This window comes from Macaca mulatta, chromosome 14 (genome assembly GCF_049350105.2).
Source record: "Macaca mulatta isolate MMU2019108-1 chromosome 14, T2T-MMU8v2.0, whole genome shotgun sequence".
NCBI classification, from domain to species: Eukaryota; Metazoa; Chordata; class Mammalia; order Primates; family Cercopithecidae; genus Macaca; species Macaca mulatta.
Window position 1 is genome coordinate 87961232 of NC_133419.1, and position 23680 is coordinate 87984911.

A 23680-nucleotide genomic window follows, 5' to 3' on the forward strand; every position below is an offset into this window, starting at 1 on the left:
AAATAAACACAATCAGAAATGACAAGGGGGAATTAGCACTGACCCCGCTAGAATACAAACAACCATCAGAGAATATTATGAATACCTCTATGCACATAAACTAGAAAATCTAGATGAAATGAATGAATTCCTGGACACATACAGCCTCCCAAGACTGAGCAAGAAGAAATTGAATCCCTGAACAGACCAATAATGAGCTCTGAAATCAGTCAGTAATGAATAACCTACCAACTAAAACAAGCCCAGGACCAGATGGATTCACAGCTGAATTCTGTCAGATATAAAGGGAAGAGCTAGTACCACTCCTGCTGAAACTGTTCCAAAAAATTGAGAAGGATCTCATCCCTAACTCATTCTGTGAGGCCATAATCATGCCAATACCAAAACCTGGCAGAGAAACAACAACAAAAAACTTCATGCCAACATCCTCAATGAACAAACCCAGCAGCATATCAAAAAGCTTATTCACCATGATCAAGTAGGCTTTAGGATGCAAGGTTGGTTCAACATATGCAAATCAATAAATGTGGTTCAACACATAAACAGAACTAAAGACAAAAACCACATGATAATTTCAATAGATGCAGAAAAGTCTTTTGATGAAATTTATCACTCCTTTATGTTAAAAACTCTCAATAAACTAGGTATTGAAGGAACATACCTCAAAATAATAAGGGCATCTATGACAAACCCACAGCCAATATTATACTGAATGGGAAAAAGCTGAAAGTGCTCCACTTGAAAACAGGCGGAAGATAAAAGTGACCTCTCTTGCCACTCCTATTCAACATAGTATTAAAAGGTCTGGCCAGGGCAATCAGGCAAAAGAAAGAAATAAAGTACATCTAAATAGGAAGAGAGGAAATCAAACTATTTCTATTTGCAGGCAACATAATCCTGTATCTAGAAAACCCCACAGTTTTGGCCCCAAAACCCCTTCAGCTAATAAATAACTTCAGTAAAATTTCAGGATACAAAATCAATGTGCAAAAATTACTAACATTCCTATACACCAACAATAGTCAAGCTGACAATCCCATTCACAATTACCACTAAAAGAACAAAATACTTAGGAACATAGCTAACCAGAGAGGTGAAAGATCTCTACAAGAAGAACTACAAAACACTGCTCAAAGAAATCAGAGATGACACAAACAAATGAAAAACATTCCAGGCTCATGGATAAGAAGACTCGATATCATAAAAATGGCCATACTACCCAAAGCAATTTATAGATTCAATGTCATTCCTATTAAATTACCATTGAGATTCTTCACAGAACTAGAAAAAGCTATTTTAAAATTCATATGGAACCAAAGCAGAGCCCAAATAGCCAAGGCATGCTTAAGCAAAAAGAAAAAAAGCTGGAGGCGTCATGTTACCCAACTTGAATCTATACTACAGGGCTACAGTGACCAAAGCAGCATGGCATTGGTACAAAAACAGACACATAGAACAATGGAACATAATAGAGAACCCAGAAGTAAGGCCACACACCTCCAACTATCTGATCTTTGACAAACCTGACAAAAACAAGCAATGGGGAAAGGATTCGCTATTTAATAAATGGTGCTGGGATAACTGGCTAGCAGTATGCAAAAGCGTGAAATCGAACCCCTTCCTTACACCATATATAAAAATTAACTCAAGATGGATTAAAGACTTAAATGTAAACCCAAAACTACAAAAACTCCGGAAGACAACCTAGGCAATACCATTCAGGACATAGGCACAGGCAAAGATTTCATGATGTGGATGCCAAAAACAATTTCAAGAAAAGCAAAAATTGACAAATGGGATCTAATGAAACTACAGAACTTCTGTACAGCAAATGAAAGTATCAACAAAGTAAACCAACAACGTACAGAATGGGAGAAAATTTTTGTGAACTATGCATCCCACAAAGATCTAATATCCAGTATCTATAAGGAACTTACAGTTATAAGAAGCCAAACAACTCCATTAAAAACTGTGCCAAGAACATTAACAGACACTTTTCAAAAGAAGACATACATATGGCCAGCAATCACATGAAGAAAAACTCAACATCATTGCTCACTAGAGAAATGCAAATCAAACCACAATGAGATACCATCCCACACCAGTCAGAATGGCTATTGGAAAAAGTCAAAAAATGACAGATGCTAGAGAGGTTGCGGAAAAAATGGAATGCTTATATGGTGTTGGTGGGAGTGTAAATTAGTTCAACCATTTGGAAGACTGTGTGGCAATTCCTAAAAGACCTAAAAACAGAAATACCATTTGACACAGCAATCCCATGACTGGATTTATACCCAGCGGAATATAAATCGCTCCATTATAAGGACATATCCATGTGTATGTTCATTGCAGCACTATTCACAATAGCAAAGACTTGAAGTCAGCCTAAATGACCATCAATGACAGACTAGAAATGTGGTACATATACACCATAGAATACTATGCAGCCATACAAAGGAATGAGATCATCCCCTTTGCAGGGACATGGATGGAACTGGAGGCCATTATCCTTAGCAAGCTAATGCAGGAACAGAAAACAAAATACCGTATGTTCTTACAACTGTGAGTTAAATGATGAGAACACATGGACACATAGAGGAGAGCAACAGACACTGGAGCCTATTGGGGGTAGCGGGGGTTGGGGAGGAGGGAGAGAACATGAATATAACCAACGGATACTAGGCTTAATACCTGGATGATGAAACAATTTGTACAACAAACCCCCATGACACAAGTTTACCTATATAACAAACCTGCCCATGTACTCCTGAACACAAAATTAAAAAAATTAAGCTGGGGGTATCACATTACATTGACTTCAAAATATATTACAAGGCTATAGTAACCAAAGCAGCATGACATTGGTATAAAAATGGACACACAGACCAATGGAACAGAATAGAGAACCCAGAAATAAATCCACCCAGAAATAAAGTCAAGTGATTTTTGACCAAATTGTCAAGAACATACACTGGGGAAAGGAAACCTGCTTCAATAAATGATGCTGGGAAAACTGGATATCCATATGCAAAAGAATAAAACTAAGCTCCTATCTCTCATCATATAAAAATGAACTCATATAAGTTAATGACTAAGACTTCAAAAGCACAGGCAACAAAAATTCACAAATGGGACTATATTAAACTAAAAACTTCTGCAGAGCAAAGGAAACAATCAAGAGTGAAAAGACAACCTATTTAATGGGAAAAATATTGCAAACTATTCACTGACAAGGTACTAATACTGAAAATATACAAGGAAGTCAACTCAGCAGTAAAATACCAAATAATCCCATTAAAAAATGAGCAAAGGACATGAGTAGACATTTCTCAAAAGAATGTATACAAATGGCTTGCCTGGCGCAGTGGCTCACGACTGTAATCCCAGCACTTTGGGAGGCTGAGACGGGCAGATCACAAGGTCAGGAGATCGAGACCATCCTGGCTAACACGGTGAAACCTCGTCTCTACTAAAAATACAAAAAATTAGCCAGGAGTGGTGGTGGGCGCCTGTAGTCCCAGCTACTCGGGAGGCTGAGGCAGGAAAGATGGCATGAACCCGGGAGGCGGAGCCTGCAGTGAGCTGAGATTGCACCAATGCACTCCAGCCTGGGTGACAGAGCGAGACTCTGTCTCAAAAAAAAAAAAAAAAAAAGAATATATACAAATGGCTAATGGGTATATGAAAAAAAAAAACAAACCACAATATTGTTTATTATCAGGAAATTGCAAATCAAAACCACAGTGAGATATCATCTTACCCCAGTTAGAACGGCTGTTATTGAAAAGAAAAAATAACAGATGCTGGTGAGAACATGGAGAAAAGGGAACTCTTGTATTACACTGTTGGTGGGAATGTAAACTAGTATAGTCACTATGGAAAAATTAGTATAGTCACCACAAAACTTAAAATAGAACTACATACAATCCAGCAGTCCCACTACTGAGTATCCAATAGAAGGAAAGAAAATATATCAAAGGGATGCCTGCACTTGCATGTCTATCACTGCACTATTCACAATAGCCAAGGTATGGAATCAACCTGCGTGTCCGTCAATGAATGAGTGGATAAAGAAAATGTGGTATATACACAATGGAATACTACTCAGCCATGTAAACAAAGAATAAAACCCTGTCATTTAGAGAAACATGGATGAAACTGAAGGTTATTATATTAAGTGACATAAGCCAGACACAGAAAGACAAATATAGCACATTCTCATTCATATATGGGAGCTAAAATACTTGATCTCATGGTGGTAAATAGTAGAATGATAATTATCAGAGGGCTGGAAAAGGTGTGTGTGTGGAGGGGCTAAGGGGTGGGGGTAAGAGAATAAAGAGAGGTTAGTTAATAAGTACAAACATACAGTTAAATAGAAGGAATAAGTCCTAATATTCAATAGCAGAGTAGGGTAACTATAGTATTTTCAAAACAGAAGAGAGAACTTGAGATGTTTCCAACACATAGAAATTATAAATACTAAGGTGATGTATACCCTAAATACCTTGACTTGATCTTTAACATTCTATGCATTTAACAATGGGTCACATGCACCTCACAAAAATGCACAAACATTTTTATTACTAAAAAACTCATAAAAACTGCAATATGCAAATCTTTTTTAAAAAGTGGTTGCCTTTGTGTCACCACGCCAGAAGCAGAACTTGCCCACCATTAGGAATTTCTAATAAAGTTAATGAGTCTATGATGCAGTTCACAGACTATTAAAGCCTAAGATGCTAACATTTCCTCCATGCTTTTAAATTTACACAGCCTTCTTATCCACTTGACGTCATTTAGTCTTCACAAAAATTCTGCAAATTGGCATCAGTATTGTTATCAGTCTCTTTTTTATAGATAAACCAACCACCCAGAGCACCATCATCTGGACTAGAACCAGGTTCCTGGGCTCCAATGCAAACCATGATGCTTCCTTTTAAGAAAATTCTTTGTCATCTTCTGCCCCATTAGAGGGATAGTTTTATTTATTCATCTGAGGTTGAACAATAGAAACATAGACTCATGTTTTTGCTAGCTCTTTTTCCAACTAACGGACAGAGAAAAGTAAAACAATGTATGCACATGTTTGTACATTAGTATATTTTCGGTGTTCAGTTCTTTACGTATATGTTCAGGACATTGAACAAATGAATTAATGAATAAATATTATAAATATATGTGCTGAGCTGCTACTGGTACATCCTAGTAGTGGCTTGTGGCCTTAGTGCAGGGCAACGAACTCTCCTGATTTGCCCGAGACAGATGGCTTTTCAGGGACTCGGGACTGTCAGTACTTGCCCTGGTATTAGTTGGTTGTCTGACCATAATGATCCTTTTCATGTGGCTGCCTAACTTTCCTTTTAGTTTGTAGTCTAGTTGGTAACTGATATTAGCATTGAAATATCCAATGCTAATAACAGGAGAAAGTGATGTGTTTCAGAAAAAGGTAGTTGTAATTATTGGATTGGAGATGGGGCAGGGGAGGCAAGAAGGGCAGCCAGCTAGCCTAGGATGCCTGGGTTAACTTCTGAACCCTTGCTTTTTCCTCTACTCTAAGCCTGGCTAATCTTACTTATCTTTTAATCCTGGATTAAATGTTTTTTTCCCTGATAAACCTTCCCTGAACTCCTTAAGACTAGATTAGGCTCTCTGTTTGGTGTTCCTCTACTTTGCCTTTCAGACACCCTTCATATTTGTATTTATTGATTTGATGTCTATTCTTTGGGCTGTACACTCCAAAAAGTAAAGGTTGGAATTGTCTTATTCACTGCCATAGCTCTGATGGAAGCATAGTGCCTGGTATATAGTAGATACTAAGTAAAAACCTATTTGAATAGATTTTTTTTTAACTGACCCCCACTTCTGTAAAAGGGTAGTGTTACAACAGGAGACTCGTTCAGAGAGCAAGTGTTTTACCTGGACATATGAGACATGCTTTTAGCACAGGTAGCTAGGAGCTCAGATATGGAAAAGACTAGATGCACAAAGTGGGTAGTCCTTTCAATTAACTAAACAAAATGAAGAAGCTAAGTTGTATTAAAACTTGGAAATTAATTGGCAAATATTTATTTTGCATTATCCCTCCATACTTTCATGTATTAATTCAACCAGCATGTGTTGAAGTCTTTCTCCATGCCAAGCCATGGTCAAGAGATTGGAGACACAAAGATAAACATATGGTCTCTGTCCTTGAGAACTCTATTCCTAGATATTAATTAACATATGTTAAGTTTTATGCTAGAGCTGGTGCTCTAACATGAGCACCAGCTGTCTGTCATTAAAAGACAGGCTCAGAGTTTAGAGATACACTAACTAATACTTTCTCAGCAGAGTCATAAGAGTTATAAAAATTGCATGTACAAGGTGTGCAAGATAAGAGTCCTGAAGCTCAACTGTGGGTATGATCAGGGAAGGCTTCCAAGAAGGGAGATGTTGAAAGTTAAAGAGGAGCTTGCCAATTAAAGAAGGAAACGAAATGTGGCATGAGAGAGCACAGTCCATCTGGAAATGTGGATGCTTGCTGAGGTATGCCTATAAGGAGATCCCTAGGAGCTGAGCCTGAGGAGTAGCTGGGACCCAATGGACACTTCTGATGAGGGTGCATGGGCCCATTCAGCTGGCGTGAAAGGCAAGCAATGAAAGTACTGGGAGCAAAGGTTGAAAAGATGGGTCAGGGCTAGGTCATGGTGGCCATAAATGCTGGGCTAAGGAGTTTGGACTTTATTCCATGGGAAATGAGGCTATCTATGGAAGAATTTTGGCAGAGACAGGACACAATCACTCTCTGACTCAGAATTTATTTCTGCCTACCTTGACCTCCTTCCTCCCACACCCACAACCAAACTTTCCACAGCCAATATTAATAACATTCTGCTCAGAGTCAGAGTTATTCTTGTCCCTTTACATTTCCCTTCCTGTCTCTTGCACGTTCTACTCCTCCCGTCACCCGTGGCATATAGTATACTATATCAGGTGCCAAAGCTCCTAATAAGTTTTGGCAGAAGCAAATACTTGATAATGATTTTCTGGGAGGAAAAAAATCACTTCTTCTGCCAAAGTCTAAGGGGTCTATATTGTGAGATTAGCATATAGATGACCTTGCTCTCTGCTCTTGATTCAACTTTGGTGAGAACACAGAGCTTTTAAGTTCTCATTACATTTTTAGTTTCTCAGGTCCCCCAGAGCAGTGTTCCTGAAAGAAGAGTGAGGAGAATCTCTGGAAATAAAAAGGTGCAGCCATTTCTCTGATCCCGAGAAACCTGCAGACTCATTTACCTGGAAGAAGGGAATCAGCTCGTGCAGGCTCTGCAGGGAGCACCAGGAGGCATGCATGGCTCTCCTACTGGTGGGCCCATGCCTCAGTTTCCCCTTTGAAAAAAATCTCTTCAAAATCTGATAGCCTTGTAGTGACTTAGCTTAGCTGGTAAGGTGAATTTTTCATTCACTCAAAATATAATATTTTGCACCTTCAATTGTGGTCAATTTTGAGGATACAAAAAGTGAAAAGTAACATCTCTGCTCCCCAATGTCAGACAGAAAATAGTGATAGTATCTAAGAATGGAGCAGGAGCCTCATTCTCTTGCATGCAAGGTAATTGGGCCAAAATTGATTTTCATATGGTTTGTCTTTACATAGGAAAAACCTACTTTAAGCTTAGTAGGCTGGCCTATTTACCTATGCTGTTCTTTTTTTCCTGGGATACTCTTTCCCAGTGTTTTACCCATCAAGACCCATGCATTTTTCAAGTCTCAGCCCAAATGCTACCGGCCTTCTGTAGCTTCCCTACCTATCCAACGCAGGCCTGATGGCTCCTTCATCTATATGCTCATGGCATGGAGTCCTTCATTTCAGTGCTTTCTCATTAGGTTACAGTGATAGCAACATGTGTGTAATAGCATGTGGACTTGAGCATGTGAACAAGGGGAGTCACATCCTCTCTATCTGGAGAATGGAAATGGGGGCAGGATGGACCCCCTGGAGAAGCCTCTCTGCCTCTTCATGCCACCTGGCACATGTGTCCTCCTCCCTAACCACTTAGGGCCAAGTGCAATTGTTGGTTTTCCCACCTGAAGGACTGATCGGATGGTTTGAACTAAAGATACATTGTAAATGATTCTCAGTAAGGGCAATGATGGAAAGCCTGGGATGTATTAGAATCATCTGAGGGGCTCAGGAGACTGTCCCACTCTCTGCTGCCAAGACTGCCACAGTGGAAGGAACTGGGCCTTGTGTAACGGAATAGCAGCCATGTGGCTATTACTCTTGAGGACAGGGAGTATGCTTTTCTTCTTTGAGTCTTCAGCTCTTAGCATGGGGCCTGGAACATGGCAAGGGTTCATTAAATTCATGACTGAATGAGAACAAATGTAAAGGGCTAGGCTCATTAGCTTGGGCAGATGTATACCTCACATTCTATGTCAGTGGTCAGGTCCACAGACCTGGCAGGCAGGGAAGGGAGATGGACAGACACGTTTAAGTAATCGTGTTGAGTGTTGGGGAAAGGGTCCAGAAAGGTAGATGCTAACTAGATCCAAGTGCCAAGAATCCAAGAGAGCTTTGAGTCACTGCTTCCTCTGCTGGAGAATCTAAAGAGGGATGTTTAAGGTGGAACAGTGACACCTAGTGGTGGAAGAAGGACCTGTTAGATCCTTTCCCATCAAGCTCCCCATCCCGCTTATCTCTGTCCTTCTGTCTCTTGGCAGGTTGGAACCTAGGTGATACCAGTGGGCGCCTACAGCAGGAAGTGTGCTGTCTCAGGCTCCCACAGGATGCCATGGTTTGCTGGTCTCCAGGGTGGATGGATGAGTGGATAGTTTGACCACGAAAACACAAACAATGTGCCTATAACTCATGGCACTATATTGTACATTTAAAATTTTGTTAAAATGATAGATCTCATCTTAAATGTTTTTCTACAATTACTACACACACACACACACACACACACACACACACCAAAACCCAAAACCAACCAATCACATAAAAAAACTCAACAAACCCAGTCTGATTCTGTTATGGGGCCAGACTAGATGATTGTAGAGGTCCCCTGGTCAACCCTTTTGGAGCCTAGAGAGGGAAAAGGACCAGTCCAAAGACACATAACAAATTAGTTACAGAGCCAGGGCCAGAAGCCAGGTTTTCTGCTGCTCAGAAAGAAGCCCTCTCTATTGGCCTTCCTCTACAGACTTTGACAAGGTGGAATTATGCCACAGTGAATAGAAAGGTACTGAGAGAGGAGCAAATCAATGGGAGGGGAAGCTTGAGGATGTAAACAAGGGGAGTCACATCCTCTCTACCTGGAGAATGGAAGTAGGGGCAGGATGGAGCCCCCTGGAGAAGTCTTTCCACCTCTTCATGCCAACCTGGCACCTGCGTCCTCCTCCCTGAGCACTCAGGGCCAAATGTAATTGTTGGTTTCCCTGCCTGAAGGACTGATCTGATGGTTCACACTACCAACATATTGCAAATGACTCTCAGTAAGGGTAATGATGGAAAGCCTGGGATATAATAGAATCATCTGAGGGGCTCAGGAGACTGTCCCATTCTCTGCTGCCAAGACTGCCACAGTGGAAGAAAATGGGCCTTGTGTAACTCAGAGGAGCCTGGAGGAGGTGCTGGAGGCATTCACCATGGGGCTTTTGCTAGGAGAGCCTGTTTTCTGTCGTGTTATGCTGCCCAGTGGAGTTTTCCCAGCAGAGTTGTCTCCAGTGGCGTCCTGGCTTCCTGGCACAGAGATCCAGTCTCTCTTGGAAAGTCTGGACAACTCTCCCCTCTCACTCCAGTTTTCCATATATATTTTTCCTCTCAGCCTCCGTGCTGAGCCTGCCTGACTTTTCAATTGACTTCTCCCTGAGACACAAATTCCCCAGCTCCTCCTTCCCCACAGGCTGTACTAGGTTCCACCATAGCTGGGACAGGCATGAAGCAGTTATCTCTCCCTTGGAGCAAAATTTCTCAAACACAGAATGGAAACAGAGTTTGCTATCAACTTGCTGAAAGTGCTTGTTGCTGGATAAAAAATGTGATATCAAGATGTTCCGGAGATATGCCTTTGCTGTTTCTCTAGAGTCCTTCTCTTCAGGTGACATTTGGTTATTCATTTTAGCAATTAAAAAATTCTTAACTTTATTTAGTGAATTTTTACATGTCTCAGAAAGAGTAGGTATTTCAAAGACAAATGAAGCCATGTGGAAAATGACTAAATGCAAAATGACTTGTTAGTCATTGTAATTAGCAAACAGATCTATTTTTGGCTAATTTGTATAGCATTAATTATGAATACTTAGGGGACGTTTACTGGGCCTTGTGGGCTTTGCAGGCCTTGGATTGTGCTAAGCACTTCATGTGCATTTTATGGTTTAATCCTCATAACAACACTCCAAGGTAGACAATTTTATTATCTCAATTTGCAGTTGTAAAATCAAGCTTAGTGACTTGCCCAGAATCACATAGCCGGCTGTCAGGTCCTTGATGGCAGGGACCTTGCCTTATCTCCTGTTGTCCTCCATTTGCCTGCTGCAGGATCCTAGAAATAATAGGGCCAAAAAGATGCTGGTGAATGATGATGGTGAAGATGGTGATAACAAATGATGACTTCCCACTAAGATGCAAGGTCTCTCCTACTCCACCGTTTACTTCCTTACTCTGTTCCCAGATGTAATCTGGACAAAGACCCTCCCATTACAGACTGTGGAAAACGTCTCACCTTCCCTCCAAGCTTGGGAAAGGTGAGAATGCCTTGATTCAGTTGTTGCTTCTGTTTTCATCTGTAAAATGGGGACAAAAGTATGACTTTAGGGTAAATGAGACATAAATGTACATCATAGATGTAAAAACACTTTTTAAGTTGTTAATCATTAAATAAGAGAGATGCTATTTCTATGAATAGTCTGCTATTCAATATTAATAATAATGTACACACCAAGCTGAAAGGTGGGCTACCTTCTCCTTACTCTGTACATAAAGCAAAACTGCGATCTCATCTTTCATGCTTGCATCTTGGTATTTCAAAGGTGGAAAGAGGCAACGGGAGCTACTCATTCCTCCTCTTAGGAACAAGGGCTTGACTTTCAAGTCTATTTTCTTGCTGTGGATGGAAAAAAAGAACCTGATTTTGAATGCCAGAGCTGAATACTGTAATTTTAGTATTGCACTAACCCCAATCACCCATCACCCCACAGATAAATGTCTTGGGCTGAAGACTCTCATTATACATTAAATTGGTGTTAATTCAAATTTAGTGCTTGGCTGGGGGCCTTTCCACAAGCTTTTTGTTACTAGCTTATAAAAAGATACATTTAGCAATTAATGGTAAACATTTAGAAATTTCACAGCAACTTTACAGAGTTATTTTTATATCTGTTGAATTGAATAAAAAATAGTGGCTTCCATTTTGTTTGTCCTTTTAATATTTAACAATACATTTTTATTGCATTTTCCAAAAGTATAAGTCTGTGGTCGATTGAAAATTTTTAAAAAATGTTATTCCCTACAGGTTGTTTGCGAAGTCCTGCTTTATACCTGGAAAGGAGGGAGTGGATGATTTTTAGCCTTTTATGCTAAGGATCCTTCCTAGCCCTATGAAAATGTGTTCGTCTCCTTCTCAGGGACCACACCATGTGGTATGATGAAGGACCTGACTATGACCAGACACAGAAGGGCTCTTACACCCTTCCTCCAGGGAATTAGGTGAGAACTCACTTTCTGTTGGTAAGCTCAAGAAAGCCACTAAAGTGATTATTTTCCCAACAACATCAGAATTTGCTCTTTGGTGACTCCTGGCTCTCACTGGATACAGAAGTAACTGGCAACATTTTAAATATGTGGTTCACCACGCACATCTTTACCATAAAATGAGAAAATGGGCTCAGAGGGATGAAGTAACTTGTTCTAGGCACATAACTAGTACAGCTTAGAATCCAGATTTAAACCCAGGTCTGTTTTCTCCAAGAGCTCATGATCCTCCCAGTTTATCACAGTTTGTTTGGAAGGATGAGACACACAGTCTCTGCAAAAAGTGTTGAGGAGTCTGGAGAAGGCGAAAAGAGAAAGTCAGTCGGGCATACTCAGGAAGTGGAGAAGTGAGGGGAAAATGACAGAATGGGACAGAGGAGTCAGACATTGCTATGGGTTGAAGTGAGCCCCCCACCCCAATTCATATGTTGAAACCCTAACCTTCATTACCTCAGAATGTGAGCTTAGGGGAGATAAGGTCTTTTTATAGGTAATCAAGTTAAAATGAGATCATTAGAATGGGCCCTAATCCAATATGATGACCTCCTTCTAGAAAGGGCAAATTTGGTGACAGACCTCTATAGAGGGAAGATCATGTGACGAGACATAGGGAGAAGATGACCATTTACAGCCAAGGAGGGAGGCCTTAACAGATCCTTTCCTCACAACCCTCAGAAGGAACCAAGCCTGCTGGCACTTTGATTTGGACTTCCAGCCTCCAGGACTGTGAGATAAGAAGTTTCTGTTGTTCAGGACACCCAGTGTGTGGTACTTTGTTATAGTAGTCCTAGCAAACACATGCAGACATCCTGGACTGAAAGGAGCTCTGATGGAGACTTTGCTTTCAGAAAGTGATAGCATCATTAAAGATTCCAGAGATGGCTGGTTTCCCCCAGTGGGAGGGGGAGGACCTCATGCCAGCTCCATCACTGATAGTGCCTTATGCTGTTAACATGTACTTACCAGCCTGTCAGGGCAGAGGAAATGAGGATGTTCTCTGCAAACCTGTCAACTTTCTCATCCATTTCCACTCTCCTTGTCCTGCCTCCTCATGAATATCTGGCCATGAGTCATTCTTTCAGGCCTGAACTCTATAGCCCTGTTACAGAGAGATTTTCACCAGCTCCAACCCTACTAGCCTTAAATGTATGGTAAGCATTGCACTGGATGGTACACATTTTTGAAATAACTAGCCTGGGCTGTCATTCGCTTCCTTCAGGGGGCAAGCAGACATTCTACATCTATCTCCTCACAATTCCTCTGAGTTCTGTTGAAAAGACAGGCTACTGAGAATGAACAGGCCACCTGAGAAAGGAGCCATCTGTGTTCTATGGAGGAACAGGGCTCTACTGGCCATGGGGAGGCTATGGGAATAGGTAGCCAAGGAAGATTCAAATGCTCTGCTTCACAAAGGAATATTTTCATAAATGCCACAGACATTCCTCTGACTATATATAGAGGCTCTCCGAGCCTTTTCTGGAGGCTTCCTGAGTGCTTCCTTACTCACCTTTTGAAACAACCAACTTACACTTTGGGGGCAGAAGGATTTCTTTGGAGGAATATTTCACCTTTTTTTGCAGTGATGGAGGTGGGCATTGTCGGATGGTCTGCAAAGATGGTGAAGGTTGGTTGCCTTGATTTTGTCTATGAATGGTTGTCTCACGGATCATTGTCATGGATTGTTGTTTCTGTGGGCTGGCTGCATTACAATCACCCTGTAGTTTAAATAGTAAACATTCTTGGATTCCTGCTCCCTGAGATCCTTATTCAGGAGTTTAGGCACATAGCTAGGAATTTGTGTTTTAAAAATATTTCTGGTGATTGTAATGTGCAGATAGATTTGGGAACCTCAGTTCCCCATTTCTACATTGCTATTATGTACACACACACACACACACACACACACACACACACACACCCCTTTAACAAGTATTCATTGGACACTTTCCCTGTTCTAGAAAGTGGGCAAAGGCATATAGAGACCAAAGGCACAATTTTTGTCCTCAGATAGTCAGTCTAGTGGGAAAGACAGACTGGGATCAGATGTTGACTATAGAACATCATAAATATTTGAGTAGAGTTAGGCCTAGGATGTCTAAGAACATTGAATCTGCTTTTGGGGGTGCATGTGGGAATGGAGTTATGGCATTGGTTTTCAACTGGGGGTGATTTTGCTCCAAGGAGATATTTGTTAAAGTCTGGAGACATTTTTGGTTGTCAAAAGTTGGGAGGGGTGCTTCTAGAATCTAGTGGGTAGAGGCCAGTGAGGGATGCTGCTAAATATCCTATATGCACAGAAAAGCACCCCATAACAAAGAATTATCTGGCCCCAAATGTCAATAGTGATGAGATTGAGAAGCCTGGAGATAGGAAAGGCTTCCTAGGGGTTGAAACTGACCAGACACCCAAAGTGGAGAGTTGGTAATGGGAAGCTTACTCTAATGCAGAGAAAACAGCAGAGACCTTGAGCAGGCACACCTTGGGAGCTGTGTGACGACATGCAAGTTGGCACAGGTGGTGAGGGAAGAGGCCAGAGAGGTTGAATGGGACTTGGGTTCCCTGCATGAGAGAGTGGATTTCTTCCTTAAGGCTAGAGGAAGCCACTGAAGCCGAAGTAGTCAATTGCAAAAGTAAACTTGCATTTTAGGAATATTACTCTGATAAAAGGTTGAGGGATGCCTAAGATGGAAGGGCTGGGCTGGGGGCACTCAGGTCTCTGAACAAAGAGATAAAGTCAAACCTTTTCAAACCCAGATGGAGTCTAAGAGCCAAGGAAATGTGCCAGATAGGAAAGTTGCAGAAGATGGAGGGGCCTGTGGGAAACCCAGAGAGGTTAAGTGACTTGTGTGAGGATGCATAGTAATTTTTGGCAGGCCTGGAAATTTTGGCAGATGATCTTAAAGATAAACATACACTGTAACAATAGCTTTATGTTATGGGGCTGCGGAAACAACTGCTGACATTGCCAAACATTACCCGTAGTTGAGTTTCCTTGCTGATAGTAAGCATTGGGCTGTTACCATTCCTGGGATGAATGTTATTTTATTGCCTAAAATAGTTCTATAAAGGTGGTATTATCTTCAACATTCACAAATTTGAAAACTGAGATACAATGAGGTTAATCTCATAGATAATATGTCATTTAGCTATGGCTGCATGAGCAAATACCCACTCCCTAAATCAGTGACTTGGTACTGCTCATGAGTTTACAGGTAGCTGAATGGCTTTGCTGATCTCTGCTGGGATCTCTCACAAGGCTGGAGACTTGGCAGAGATAGTGCGGCTCTGTCCACATGGTCTTTTCAGGCTAACTTGAACATGTTCTCACAGCAATGGCAGAGAAGCAATGGAGGAAACAGAAACATGAATACGTTTTCAAGTCTCTGCTTCAAGCTTGCTACTGCCTGATTGGTCAATGCAAATCACGTTGCTGAGGCCAGGGTCAGAGTGGGAGGGGACTAAGGGTTATAGGGGAAAAGGCACAGATACAGGAGGCTATTAATAAGGGCCACGAAGTCACTCTTCTCCTCAGCAAATAGTGGCAGAGCCAGAATTTGAGCTGGATTCTTCAGATTCCAAAGTGTATAATTTTTCTACCAGACTCTCCTGCTTTGATAATAAGAATGTAATAAAAAAATACATTAGTTCATTAGTTAGGATTTTGTATCAATAAAGACATGTTCATATGTACCTTTTTTTTGTTTGTTTTTTTTTTTTTTGAGACAGACTCTCGCTCTGTTACCCAGGCTGGAATGCAGTGGTGCCATCTTGGCCCACTGAAACTTCTGCCTCCCAGCTTCAAACAGTTCTCATGCTTCAGCCTCCTGGATAGCTGGGATTACAGATGCACGCCACAATACCCGGCTAATTGTTGTATTTTTAGTAGAGATGGAGTTTTGCCATGTTGACCAGGCTGGTCTTGAACTCCTGGCCTCAAGTGATCCACCTGCTTCAGCCTCCCAAAGTGTTGAGATTACAGGCGTGAGCCACTGCACCTAACCTGTATATATTATCTTAACCAAGGCTGAGAGCAACCCTGTGATACTGGCAGGACTGACATCTTTGTTCAAAGAAAAAAAGCAAAAGCAAATAAATATTCAGATTCATAAAGGGCTAATTTCCTTAGTAAGCAAAGAGTGCTTAGGCACAAATAAGAAAAAGATAATAGGATAGTGGGCAAAGGCCACACACAGGTAATCCATTAAAAAAGAAATGTAAATGGGCAAACATGAGAAGATGCATAATGTCCTTCCAAATAAAAGGAATGCAAAATGTAAAAATGATGTATCATTCTATCCTATTGGACTGATGAAGACTTTTAGGTTTCATGATACCCAGTGTTACTTAGGGACGGGAGTATGGGCCAGAAATAGGAAGCCTTCTATGCTGATGGTGGGAGAATGAATTGGTTTGATATATTTGGAGGGTAATTTTGGCAATAGTGATAAAAATATGCATATGAAATTTGACTTAACTATTTTTATTTTTAGGAATTTACCCTAAAGATAGACCTAAAAAGGTCTGCAAAGATATCCACAGGGATATTCATTGCAGCCTTCTTTGTGATAGCCAAACAATGCAAACACTCTAAGCCAATTCAGAGAATGGGTTATATAGATTTTCTTTTAACTTTGTCCAAACTAGGTGTCAAGGAGAATGAAGTAGATCTTTATGTCCTGACATGGAAGGATCTCTAAGACATATTGTGAGAGAGAGGGAAAAAAATGGCATGTCTGTGAACAAGATATATAATTTTCATTTGTTTAAAATAGAGATATTATATACATGCTTGTGTCAACATAGAAAATATCTCAAAGGACATATATGAAGCAGTTAATAGTAGCTAATTCTGAAGAATAATCAGAGGGGTGGAGGAAGAAAAGGACAACTCTATGTTTAACTTCATTCTCTTCCTCACTATCTGAATTCTTTCCCCATGAAAATGTACTACTTTTCTCTAAGAGAACAGAATAGAACAGAGCAGAAAACAGATTGTAAAGAGGTTATTGTACTTGAGTATCATTTTTTGCTGGCATATCTTGCTTTTATGGTTGGTCAATTTGCTCAATTAGCAATCTTTTTTTATGGCCCTCATCTCCATCTATTAAGAAGGCTTTATTCTTGCTCCGTGTTAACACTTAAGAATGCCTAGGAATTGTTTCCAAGGAAACCCATCTATAGCCAGATGTTAATGGCATAAGCTCCTATGGCTACAGATAGGGTCTTGTTTCTTAGCAACTCACTCAAATGTTCTCATTTTAATTAAAATCATACATTTCCTTAAAATGGAAAAAATTCCTTTCCTATTCATAGCAAGGATATGGAAGGTCATTTGTCCTTGTTCATGAAATTTGCCTCTGAAAAAAGGCTTTCGTGAATGTGAAGTGAAATTTAAAAACATCTTCTTACCTAAGGGTGCCCTCTTTGTCAAGTGCATAAATCAGTTACTGCTTTCTCTTTTTAAATAAAAATAAATTTATTTATTTTTAGAGACAGGGTCTCTCTATGTTGTCCAGGCTGAACACAAACTCCTGGACTTCAAGTGATCCTTCCGCCTCAACCTCCCGAGTAGCTGGGGTTACAGTTACCCACCCCCACACTTGGCTCTCTATCTCTGCTTTCTACTCAACTTCAATCACCCCAATCTGGCATCACTCCAATCTTTGCCATCCTCAGGTATAGTGTGTGACAGGTGAACACCATTTCCTCATCTAGCTAGCCCTTAGGTTTCTTATCAAGGCTGACTTAAGTAGGCACAACAGATTCATAATGCCAGTACCACCTTTCTGGTGACCTGTACTTAAGGCAGACAGTGTTAGCCTCTTTCCCACCAAGTATTCACAGGGCCCCAGGGTCCTATTCACTGCTTTGCTTTGGGCAGCCATGGTGCTGGAGCTGCCCCGTGGGAGGAAGCCTGTCATCCTGCCCTGTGTGAAAAGATGTGAAAACATACACACTATGATAAGTATAAAAAATTAAACAATTGTCAACATTGTGTATTTCCTGAAATGATCCACTGAGAAGGACAGACATCATTTCTCTGGTATTCGTGAAAAAGAAAAGTATGTTCTAAATACAATAATGAGGAAACATCAGGCAAACATGAACTGAGGAACAGTCTACAAAATAACTTTAAAGTGGTCAAGGTTATGCATGACAGTAAACACTGAAGAACTGAGCATAGTTAGAGATTGAAGAAAATACCATATCATATCTTTATGACTTTTCTTTCTTCATGGAAATATTCCTGGATGGCAACATTTTTGTTATCAGTTATTGGAGCCCTCCACAAATTTATTTCTTGGATTCTTGAGATTGTGAGATATGGACCTTGGGGATGCTGGGGATAGAGGGTAGGGAGAGAGACCTGGGGACGGGACTGTCACCCTAAGAAATGCCTGTGTGGGACACCTTGGGATCTCTGGACAGACAGAGGGTCCTGTGAAGACTTTGTCACTGTGGCAGAGGGAGCCAGGAGCCCTTCCATTGGATGGAAAGGTACGCTGTGACTCAACCTCACCCACTGAGTCCTAAGTGCCAGTTTCCCTGGGTGACTTGAGCCAGTTGCTGCCAAGTCATGCTGCTAGTGTTCACTGGGTGCCTTTCAAGTGGCAGCTGCTGTCCTAAGTGCTGGGGCTGCAGTTGTGAGCTGGACTCATGGTCCCGTTCTTGGGAACTTCAAGTCTAATAGCGAGGTCAGCATGCAGACAAAAGGTAGAACATTAGGGAGGTTGCAGGCACTATGGGCATGCACACCAGGAGATTCCATCCTAATTTGGTGGGAGTCAAGGAAGGCATTCTGAAGGAAGTGGCAATGTCTACACTGCCATGTAAACGTCGGATAAGGGTTCACCAAGTAATAGGAAGGAGGATCTTCCTTGTCTGCAAAACAATGGCTTGGAGTGACAGTGATGAAGCTCCCTTAGTGCTCAGTCTTTGTTGTGTATTACACCACTCAACTCAGAGACACATTGTGAGCAGACAGACTAGTGACAAAGACTCTCTCTTTGACCAAACTCTAGCCAGGCTCCCGTGAGCTCTCTTCTCCACTAGGCCTCAATCTTGTTCTATATAGACTTGAACAAACACTAACATCATTTCTAACAGCTCAAAGTGCCTGCTGAAGAAAACTCAAGGCTGCCAAAAAAAATGTACTGTTTGTTTCAGCCAACACCTAAGGATAGGGCCTCTGTCTTCCAGTGTCTGTGGGAGGATGGAATCTTAACTTTGATAATTGCCAGCTAGCAGACACGGCTGGCCTGATCACACATAAATAAAACAGATCCAGTAAATAGGGTAGGTGCAAATGCTCCCCAAAGGAGTCATGAGGAAAAATAAGTATTGGCCTGGAAAAAAGGGAGAGGCGGAGAGAAGAGAAAGAAAGCAGTGCACAAAACTCCAGACCAAGAGGAAGATGGTGCATTGCAGAATCTGTAAGTACAGTAAAGCTCTTCCGCAGACCTTTGCTTCACTAACTGGTTGTTCTTTGTATTCTTCAACCAGTGCTCTTTATTCCCTGTAGAAACACACTGACCGACTTATCCTTCGTTGTAAGTTTTCACTTCCCTAACTCTACTCACCTCCTGCTCACCTCACTCCCCATTCTCTCACTCTCGCTTTAAAATGATCAATCAGCTCTTTATAAATTGAAGCTGAGTGCAGTTCCGGCTAGACTCTTTTCTCTGTTGCAATAGTTATTACTACGTTAAATCTGTCCTCATTTTAACTTGTGTCTGGCTTTATCTTTGACACTAGAGAGTAGCCTACTAGCCCTGGGCTCATCTGAGTGCTATGGTTATCTGTCAGTTTCTACAGGGAATAAAGAGCACTGGTTGAGAATGCAAAGGGCAATTAGTCAGTGAAGCAGAGCTCTTTGGAAGAGCTTCTATTGTACTTGCAGATTCCACAATGCACCATCCTTCCTCTTGCTCTGGGGTTTTATGTACTGTTTTCTTTGTCATCTTTTCCACCTCTCCCTTTTTTTCCAGGCCAATACTTACTTTTCTTGTTGACTCCTGTAGGGAGTATTTACATCTACCCTATTTATCTCTCTCTTGCATTATTCTCCATGAATTTTTATGGTAGACCTTTGTTCCTTTCTTGTCTTTCCTACCACCCCTGTGAAGATGGCTGAGCCACACGATGAAAGGAACCTGAGTTCCTTCCTCTCTGCCTCCTACTTTTACAAGAGCACACATTGCACTATGTTGTACTTTTCGATGACTTCTATGCCCCTCCCATTAGCATTTAAGCATCTTGTTGTCAGGGCCTGTGTCATATTCAACTTTGTTTTCTCAGCACAAAGCCCAGTGCCTGACACATAGTAGTTTTCCACTAAAGGTTTGGGGAATGACTTGACATCATTTAGAAACTATTATGCATATGGTCTAATCTCACAGTAGGTAGCAGATAAAGGATCACAGTCCAGTAATCAAAATAGCCTGAGATATTTATTTGCATTTCTCAAACGCAGTGAATATAAACACATAGCCTAAAATCTCTTTCTTTTTCTAAGTTTTATGCACTTAAGTTTTTCAATATCTGGTTTTCACAGACTTTGGCTTGGGGGAAAGAGTATGGAGAATCACATATGGAAGGTTTTTATGGACCAGTCCTGGAAATGGCACATTTTAGTACTTACATTCCTCAAGCCAGAACTCACGAGTTCCTCCCTCTCCCAATCACAAAGGAAGCTGGGAAATGTACTGTAACTGTATCTCAGGCAAAGTAAATTTCTGGGTCATGGGGCTATGCAATAGGAATAAATGCCTGGAGCCTCAACAAGTGTGATATGGATAGGAGGGATGGTGAATAAGCCCAGAGGGACAGGGAGTGTCAAGGGAGGGGGCAAGAGGGCAGATGACAGGTGGGGTGGACAGATAGGCTGGGCTCAGACTATGAAGGACTTGAAGGGCATGCCAACTTAGGATTCTCTCTCTCTCTCGCAGTGACAGAGAGCTCCTGATAGTTCTTACTCAGAGAAGTGACTTGGTCATGTCTCCTTCAGCACGATGACTCAAGCAGGAAGGTAGAGAAAGAAATGGAGAGAAAAACCTGAAAGGAGGAAAACTATTCAGGAGGTTGTGACAATGGTCATGACTATTCCCCTACCCTTCTTCCCCCAAAAAGCCTGAAGTAAAAGCTAGGACTATAGCCTGAGGATGAAGAGAAGAGGGCGGGCTGACACAGTCTACTGTTGAGTTGATGCTGAGAAGGAGGAAGGAGGGACATAGGATGGTCTCGGGACTGGCCTGTGTGGCCTGGTAAGCATGTGCTTTGTTGTGAATGCAGAGGGTGAGAGACAGCTCTGATTTATGTTTGCTGAAACATTGTTGAAGAAGAAGAGAGGAAGCCCCCAGCGCCTGAAGTACGTAAAAGCTGCTAACTTGACTGAATGTGAGTCTCCTAGACTCTGACGGAGTCACAGTTCCCAAGTACTATCACGTTTCTTCTGTATGAAAATGATTGAGCAACCTTGTGATGATACCTGAAAGTCTCCCTTTCCCAGCCTATGACCCCACATTGTTGAAAACCCCAGTTTGGAACCATCCAATCCATGGTTGCGTCATCTTTCAGGGTGAGCATATTGTGCAGGGAGTTGAAAAATGAGCCTCATCCTCCCTGAGAGAAAAATCCTACCAGGATTTACGGTTGGGTAAATTGAGGAATAGTTGTGCATGTTCCTCGGCGACCTTGTTGTACTATCTAAATTTCTCCCATTTGCACGATCTCTGCGAACCAGGGCCTGTGTCCCCAGATCTCATTTTTGATGAGAAATTTTGTCCACTGGTTGAATGTTTATATCTAACTCTCCTAACTCAGAGATTAAATATCACTGTGCAAAAAGTTTCCATTAATCACTGCAGATATCATGTCACAGAAGGCAATGACAAAATCTGTAGACTCCTGGGCCTTTATTTGCCATCATCATCCTTTTTTTTCCCCTGCCAAATGCAAACATTTGTCTTCCTATGGCTAGACTGGAATGATTCTCTTTTACCCACAAATTTATCACTGGCTGTCTCACAGACAAGTATATTTCTTACATGAGATTTATTTCTACCTCCAATATTTTTGCTCTCTATCTAAACTAAGAAAACAACACATTTACTGTACTTAACAGAAATCCTTTGAAAAAGTGATGAGGTGGGAAAGAAACGAGAGGGAGCTTTCCGGATTTTTAAAACTTGGTTTTGACCCTCTCTTACTTGGGCAAATTTCTTAACATCTCAAAGCCTCAGTTTGCTAATTAGGTTAGCTAATTTATAAATTGTGGTGGTTATGATAGTAATAAAAACCCTGCCTACCCACCCCAAGGGGTAGTTGGATCAACTGCAGTAACATTTGGGAAGACAGTTTATAAGTTTTAAAGTACTGTATAAATGCCATGTATCAGAATTATTCAATGACATAGCACAAATTTTAGTCTTAAAGGCCAAATGTCTGTCTTTTTCTAGTCTTTCTTACTTTTTTTTTTTTTGAGACGGAGTCTCTTTCTGTCACCCAGGCTGACAGGCAGTGGTGCAATCTGAGCTCACTGCTACTTCTGTCTCCTGGGTTCAAGTGATTCTCCTGCCTCAGCCTCCTGAGTAGCTGGGATTACAGGTGCCCATCGCTACACCTGGCTAATTTTTATATTTTTAGTAGAGACGGGATTTTGCCATGTTGGCTAGGCTGGTCTCAAACTCCTTACCTCAGGTGATTCGCCTGCCCTGGCCTCCCAAAGTGCTGGGATTACAGGCGGGAGCCATCATAGCTGGCCGTATTCTTTCTGACTTTCATGCATATCTTTTCTTCATTGACTTTAAATATTTATTGAGTACCTATTTTGATGACAGTTTTGTGCTAGAAGCAGGATTGACAGTAGGCTTTAAAATAAAAAACAGAGGTGAGAAAATGGTGTTAACATCTCTTTAGAAAATAAACATAGCTTAGTGTAGCATCAGTGAAACGGAATGGTGTATGGTCGCAATTCCCATACTTCTTTGGACAGAAGACTCACCTGGGGAGCCCATAGAAAGTACGGGTTCTAATTAAATCAGCATATTTGGGAATAGACTGAGAAACCTGTGTTTTGTTCTTGTTTTTCTTTTTTAGCAAACTTGAAGAATTCTCAGACAGCCAACTGTACCAATTCCTTACTGGAACCATAGTCATAGAGCACGTGGATGTAGGAGTACAATGGAGAGTGCTCAGCGAGGGACAAAGTGACTGGGGAGGCTGGGGTTGGCTTCCTGGAGAAGGTGGGCCTTGAAGTGGGACAGGTAGGAAGAGTGGCAGGAAGGACATACACCCAAGACTGTCTTTTCACTTCCTTGACCTGGCTGACTCTAACTACACCTTCAGGGTGCTGCAACAATGCCACCTCCTTTGGTGAGGGTTTTTCAACCTCACCAGTTAGGGCTGGGGTTATCGCTGGGCTCCCACAACACGCTGTGCTTACTTATCACATCACCACTCATCATTCCAACTTATAATTATTTGCTCATTTACATGCCTTTGCTCTAAGTTATGGGAGAGGAGGGAAGTGTTTTGCCTATCCTTGGCACAAGGTCTGGCACACAGTAGGCATTCAAAAATGTTTGTTGAGATAATGAGAGGTGAGGGCATTCCAGGCAGGAAACAGCACAAGCCAAGGTTAGGAAGTGGGATCGACCTTGCTGTGTTTGAGGGCATGGAAGCAGACTATTCAAAGATGGTCCAGTTGTAGAATAGAGAGGAATAAGGTTGGCTTTATTCCTTCACCAAACACAGGTTGAGTACCTCCAATGCACCAGGCATTTGCTGATAGGAAAAAAAAATCCTCTCTCTAGTGAAGAAATAGATTTGTAAACAAAAAATTATGAGCCAGCTCCTGCTAAGAAACAGCATGAGAGAAAGAAACAGTAGTGAATAGACCAGAGAGCCACAGTAGCCCAGAGTGTCGATGTCGAACACTGCTGA

At 41.5% G+C, this 23680-nt stretch overlaps 1 long non-coding RNA gene across 2 annotated transcripts in view; it reads left to right on the forward strand.

Annotated features, from left to right (window-relative positions):
• LOC144334442 (uncharacterized) overlaps nucleotides 1-23680 on the forward strand; it is a 94636-nt gene that overhangs the window by 65685 nt on the left and 5271 nt on the right. The window contains exons 5-6 of one of the 2 annotated variants that reach the window (XR_013404249.1): nucleotides 10526-10731; nucleotides 11499-11692. The exons of the other annotated variant lie outside the window; for it this stretch is intronic. This is a non-coding gene — a long non-coding RNA (uncharacterized LOC144334442). The remainder of the gene's footprint in view (nucleotides 1-10525; nucleotides 10732-11498; nucleotides 11693-23680) is intronic. 2 annotated transcript variants of the gene reach the window in all.